The following is a 6,850-nucleotide window of genomic DNA, read 5'->3' on the forward strand; positions in this document are numbered from 1 at the left end:
TTGCCTGCTTTGGCTCTGGCCCCAGCTCTCCTTTCCCCTGTACTCGGCCATCTGGTGAGGAGGATGGAGCAATGTGCCATCACCCCTTGTCCAGGTGCAGGGGGCAACTGTCCTGGGCATATATCCAACAGGAGGGGCTCAGGGAAATCAACATCAGGCTTCACTACTCCAAGCTCCCTTGAAGGGGAGCCAGACTCCTTACTGGATTTGGTTATTTTTATACCTCCACATTTGCTGATGTGGTGGGAAAAGATTAAAAAAAAAAAAGACAGAAAAACTAAATATGCAACCTTAACCAAGTCACATCCTCTCTCTGGGAGATTGAGTTTATCAGGGGGTTTCAAACCAATTTTAGCTATGAGGTTCTTTCTTTAAATAAAACCTATGTAGTGATCCAATGTGTATAGTAAGTGGCCTCCTGAGATTCTTGAAGGTGGGATCAGGAGGTTCCCAGGCCCCTGGGGTGACTGTTAAGGGCTGGCCTGGCACTGAATGCTTTCCAAGGTCCCCTCCAGCTCTATCTTCAGAATGGAGAGTTAGCCCATGGTGAAGAGTATAACCCAGAGTTAGGCATGTTGGCACATGCCTATAATTTCAGCATTCAGGAGGCTGAGGGAGGAGGATTGTGAATTTGAGGCCAGCCTGGGATACATAGAGAGATCCTATCTTAAAAGCCCAAAAGAAAGAGAGTGTAAGCCACCTACTATGCATCAATTGGCTTACCACTTGTCTTCTTTAGGGCTCAGTTTTCTCATTTGTAAACTAGGATAATAGTAACATATCTCAGAGGATGGTCATGAGGACTATACTAAACAATGTGTCCAGAGATCCTGACATAGAATTTGGCTCAATAAATATTTTTATTATCATTATTCCATGATCTTTTTGGTGAGTCTGAATTGACATATCTGGTGTGAGAACATGTATTAGGAAGGAGGACTGCAAAGCTGCTACAACAAAAAGGCCCCCAAACACAGCAGCAGGTAGAAAACAGTTTATTTGTCACATAAAAGTCCAGAAGGGAGCAGTCTTTGGTTCAGTCAGCTCAGCTCTGCCTGGTTGGTGGGAACTTGGGTTCTTTTTGTGTTCTTGCTTTGCTCTTAGAAATTTCTTCTCAATCCTGGTCAGACCTCAGTCTCAGGTGCTCTTGAAAACAAGAACACAAAGATTTTTTTTTTTTTCCTTTATTATTCATATGTGCATACAAGGCTTGGGTCATTTCTCCCCCCTGCCCCCACCCCCTCCCTTACCACCCACTCCGCCCCCTCCCTCTCCCCCCCACCCCCTCAATACCCAGCAGAAACTATTTTGCCCTTATTTCTAATTTTGTTGTAGAGAGAGTATAAGCAATAATAGGAACAAGGGTTTTTGCTGGTTGAGATAAGGATAGCTATACAGGGAGTTGACTCACATTAATTTCCTGTGCGTGTGTATTACCTTCTAGGTTAATTCTTTTTGATCTCACCTTTTCTCTAGTTCCTGGTCCCTTTTCCTGTTGGCCTCAGTTGCTTTTAAGGTATCTGCTTTAGTTTCTCTGTGTTAAGGGCAACAAATGCTAGCTAATTTTTTAGGTGTCTTACCTATCCTCACCCCTCCCTTGTGTGCTCTCGCTTTTTTCATGTGCTCAAAGTCCAATCCTCTTGTTGTGTTTGCCCTTGATCTAATGTCCACATATGAGGGAGAACATATGATTTTTGGTCTTTTGGGCCAGGCTAACCTCACTCAGAATGATGTTCTCCAATTCCATCCATTTACCAGCGAATGATAATATTTCGTTCTTCTTCATGGCTGCATAAAATTCCATTGTGTATAGATACCACATTTTCTTAATCCACTCGTTAGTGGTGGGGCATCTTGGCTGTTTCCATAACTTGGCTATTGTGAATAGTGCCGCAATAAACATGGGTGTGCAGGTGCCTCTGGAGTAACCTGTGTCACAGTCTTTTGGTATATCCCCAAGAATGGTATTGCTGGATCAAATGGTAGATCAATGTCTAGCTTTTTAAGTAGCCTCCAAATTTTTTTCCAGAGTGGTTGTACTAGTTTACATTCCCACCAACAGTGTATGAGGGTTCCTTTTTCCCCCGCATCCTCGCCAACACCTGTTGGTGGTGGTGTTGCTGATGATGGCTATTCTAACAGGGGTGAGGTGGAATCTTAGCGTGGTTTTAATTTGCATTTCCTTTATTGCTAGGGATGGTGAGCATTTTTCATGGAACACAAAGACTTTAACCAATGTCCTCAGGCCCTGATGACATCCCTGGATCTTAGTCTCACTGACTACACCTGCCAACAAAGGTGTCTGGAAACTGGAGTGTCCAGTTGGGTGGCTCTCTACTCTCAAGCAAGCAAGAAAGAAGGGGTTTAGTGGATAATTGGTAGTCTTCAACTTAGGACTCGACCCCACACTGAGCTACCTCTTCCTTTTCCCTTCCCAGACAAAGAGAAATGAAGTCCACAATCCAGAAAATAGTGTGACCCAATCATGTCCCTGCCATTCATCCAAGATCTGCAGTCCCTCCCTCCAGAGAGAATTTCCTCCTCCTTCTTCATGTGGCCTTGAGAAGAGTTTCTGTCATCACTGTCCACCTCCAACCTCTTGTTCCCAGTCACCAGGTGTGACCACAAATGTCAGGATACCCTGAAACAGGGAACGAAGGGAGAGAGACAGGGAATCTACTCTCAACAGGCAACACAGGCATGGGCTCTGGCACCAGGAAAGTCCAACTACCAACTAACTGTGTGACCTGAAGTGGGTATTAAGCTCTCTGACCTTCAAGTCTTTCAGAAGTAGGAAGTAAGAAACTCACTTGCCAGGGTTGTTATGAGCATTAAATGAGATAATGTATGCACCTGGCACATAGTACATGGTATGCCCTTAATAAACACTTACTAGTTTTACATGGCAAACCTGATTTCATAGCCTGCACTCTCACCCAGCCTTTGCCTGGCTCCTTTCTCCCTACTCTTCCTTGCCAATACATCATGTCCTCCCTCTTCTTTACTTTCTATCCTCATTCCTTTCCCATCTGAACTCTGACCTATAACCTCCTCCTCCGGAAATATTCTTAGACTGAAAATTTCCCACCCCCTCTTTCACTTCCTCATCTTCCAGATGCCCCATGGTCCTAGTCCCATTCTATCCCAAGTTTACATGTGTCCCACATCTCTCTTCAGAATGTCTCACCTCCTCCTTCAGAAAGTAAGCAGCATGCAAGACTTGTCCTCATGAGCGTAATATTCCCATGACAAGCATGTAATCAATTTTGTGTGTTCTTTTTTTTCCTGTTAAAAACAAAAAGATCAGAGCTCAGATTCAGTTTTGTCACTTTCTAACCTTACGACTTTGTCGGGCCACCATTTTCCTCATCCTTCTGAATGAGGTCAGGAGTGTGTGGCTGGAGCATAGATAAAGGGTGTTTCATAAACACCAGTCTCCTCTACTCTGGGGACTACCTCTTGAATACAGGGAAATGTTAGACCAGGAAAATAATTCCTGTATCATCAACTCCTCCCCCCAAGGGAAAGAGAAGGGACTTCCCTCTTAAAGTCCATGGGTGTTAGGAGGGCACCACTCAAGCACAGAGGAGGGGCAAGGGAAAGCTGGGTCATCCCAGCTGCTAGGATTCTGGGTTCTCTTCTCCTCACACCCCCACCAACTGCAGCCATAGTTGCAGGACTGGATCCAGGGAGGGGTAAGAGGATTGGTGTGCTCATGGCCTTGGAGAATCCACAGAGCTCTGCACCTATAAGAGGCAGCTCATCTGTGCTGTAATTCCAACCGTCCTCACCCAACACCCACATACCACAGGATGCTGCACACTGAAATCCACTTATTGCTTCCTCACAACAGCCATGAGCTTGGTGCTATGAAGTCCATTTTACAGACAAGGAAAGTGAAGCCCAGACATGGATAACTTGCCCAGGTCATGCAAGTACCTGAAACAGGACTGAAATTCAAATCCAGGCAGGCTGGCTCCAGAATGCACACTCTTAACCACTGTGCCATAAAAAGAGCCAACATGTACTGGCAGCTTCTATATTCCAAAGACTGTGGAAAACACATCACTTGTATTTGATCTAATCCCAGACAACCCTCAAGATGGATCCTATTATCACTACTCCTGTTTCATAGGCTGAGAAACTGAGGCAGACAGAGAAGTTAAGCAATTTGTCTAATCTCACATGCTAGATAGATACAGAACACCCAGCTATTCTGACCCAAGCCCTCAGCCCACCTCAGCCCCTCCTCCTCCCAAGCCCCTCAAATGGTTTCTTCACAAGTCTACCTCACCCTGAAGCCCACAGCCCCTGTTCCCCAAAATTCCTGTTCACCTCTATCCCATTTCCTTCCTGTGTTTCCCTAGTCCCTTTTCTCTCCCACAATGTCCCCCATACCGTTCTGCCTTTTCCCTCTGCTCCCATCCACCCTCCTTCCCCAGCTCCTGCTTAATCAGATGAGTTTCACCAGAAAAAGACCCTCAGACTTTCCTCCATCAGGCCCCTACTGTGCCTGATCACACCCCCCAGGGGAGGCACTGCAGTGGTGAAGCTGGAGAGCCAGAAATAAAATCCTGCCTGCTCCCCCGCCCCTCTTCCCATCACTCATCTGGGAATCCAGGGCGAAGAAGGGAGCTGAAGTGCAGAGCATTCATTTAATATTAACAAATTGAAATGAATTCTTTTAATGCCAATTAACTTGGAGCGGCCTCTTATTAATAGTAATTTAGATTCATACTTGGGAGAATCAGGGATGAGGGGCTGGGCACACTGGGACACATGTGCCCAGAATGTCAATGTGAGGATGGAGCTGGAGAACCCAGAGGGGAGGAGGGGCAGTTCTTACTGCTGCCCAGTTGGAGTCTGTTTCCTGAGAGGAACAAAGTCACCCGAGGCAGATCTTCTTCCAGAAAACAAGAATTACTCTCTCAATTTTGTTTTTGTAGCTGCAATGAATCTGAATAGATTGAAACTATATGTCACACCACTTTAATAGTTTACCTTCACAGTACTGCTGAAAAAAGAATTCCCTCCCAGTGGGGGTTTACTACAAACTCTCCTAAACCAGAAATAAGATTCTCCACGTCCACTCTCTACCCTTCTTTGTTCAAAGCTAGAGCCAGAGGTCAAAGGAGGGCTCCCTTGTCCCTTCTACCTTAACCAAAAGTAAAGGGGAATAAATGTGGAAGGTCTCTTCTGGGAATCCTTCCCCAGTAGGTAAAAGACTCAATAGGCTGAAATAAAATTTGCTTGCACATTTCTTAGAACTTAGGAGAAAGACAAGAATCAGAAACTCAGTTCATATACCAAAGAGTTGCCCAGAATAGTTAAGTGGAAAGAACTTAGTCCCAAATTAAAAAGTTAAAAGAAATTCTGCTCTCCCTGCTTTGCTGGCTTGAGAGGGAGGACTGGAAGTGTTTGGAACTAGAGTGGGAATGGTTCTGCTCCAAGAGGACATTTGCTTCTTCCCAGGCTTTCCTTCCGTCCTTAGCTGCAAGAACGATGGGGGAAGGGGGTTGAGGCAAATTTGAAGCTGAGAATTATGAAAGGTGGGGGTGGGGGGGGTTCTGAGATGGAGGAGGCAGGAGGGGAAAGGCCCCTGGGGAAAAAATAAGGAAAACAAAAATTGTTTCATATTGCAAAATATTAAATACGAAGAAAAGATCAAGTTTTTAAAGGAGGTAAAATACATAAAATTGAAATATTAAAAAATAGAAAAATGTATAAAACATTTTGAGGAAATTGTTCTTCAAAAGGGACCCTGTTCACACCCCATAGGGTTTCTTTTCATTTACAAAACAAAAAGAGGAACTAACACAAAACCAAACCCCAGTTCACACAGAGAAAAAAATTTATGGAGATTCTGTAAGAGCTGAAAACTAGTGGGGGGGAGGGGAAAATGAATAAACTTAAAAATCTGTGAAGCAATCATTTGTAAATACTGACTTGGAGGATGGGGTGGAGAAAGGAGGTGAACTTGACATCATTAAAGAATTACAAGGTGTGAAAACATAAGGTATAATTCATCTCCAAAGAAAAGTAAACTGCCTAAGTAGAATGCTCTTCCCCAAGAGAGGGGAGTATGAGATTTATGAAAGAAGGCAAAGTACCACCAGCATCCCCAAGAAAAGTACATTAATCTTAACTTAATTTCCCCCAAAATCCAAAATGGATTAGGCAAAATAATACAAGAGGAGTCTTTTAATTTTTTTCAACTAAGAGAAAAACGAAATCAGATTTCAATTGTCTAATGGGGCAAGAAGGGAGGCGTCGTTTGCAGGTGCCAGAACGAAGTGGGGACGGCGTTTGGAGGGTAGGGTCCAGCTTACCTTGCTCTGGGATGACGGCGGTCTGACAGGAGTGGGCGAAGGACCTTGCTAGTGCCTGCACTAAGAGAAAGGAGAACCAGGGGGTCCGAGGGCCCCTAGACAAATGAAGAGTGTGGGAAGACTGGGGGTGCCCGTCTCCCCACCTCCGCCCACCTCCCTCCCACCGGTACCCAGGCCTGGAGAGCTACTGAAAGTTACAAATTGCTTCCATTATTAGCTCATCCCGGCGGCCTGGTCATTGGCTGGCCCCTGAGCACGTGGTCCCTCGTACCAATCCATTGAATTTCTAGTTGCAATTCTCTGTCCCTTGGCTCTGGGGAGAGAAGGGAGGGAGCAGTGGCGCGGGGGCTGGGGAGGGGCTAAAGTGGGGACGCTCTTCCTCCCTTCCCACCAAGTGGGGGTCCTGAGCGCCGCCCCGAGGGGTTGAGAGAATGTTGAGGGCTAGGGCAGATCCCGGAGGGCAGAAACTGGAGGAAGCGAGAGACACCACCAGGGACCCAGAGTCCTCTGTTTCCAGTTGC

The 6,850-nt window shown here is 45.7% G+C and overlaps 1 long non-coding RNA gene across 2 annotated transcripts; it reads right to left on the reverse strand.

The window, feature by feature from the left end:
- Positions 1–1,273: 1,273 nt before the first annotated feature.
- On the reverse strand, positions 1,274–6,541 carry LOC141425511 (uncharacterized). 2 transcript variants are annotated; one of them, XR_012450515.1, is made up of 4 exons: positions 6,330–6,541; positions 3,807–3,939; positions 3,188–3,285; positions 1,274–2,641 (listed from the first exon to the last, which is right to left on the reverse strand). It is a non-coding gene; the product is annotated as an uncharacterized lncRNA (long non-coding RNA). The 2 variants fall into 2 exon arrangements; XR_012450516.1 differs by lacking the exon at positions 3,807–3,939.
- Between the last annotated feature and the right edge of the window lie 309 nt (positions 6,542–6,850).

This window comes from Castor canadensis, chromosome 8 (genome assembly GCF_047511655.1).
Source record: "Castor canadensis chromosome 8, mCasCan1.hap1v2, whole genome shotgun sequence".
NCBI lineage: Eukaryota > Metazoa > Chordata > Mammalia > Rodentia > Castoridae > Castor > Castor canadensis.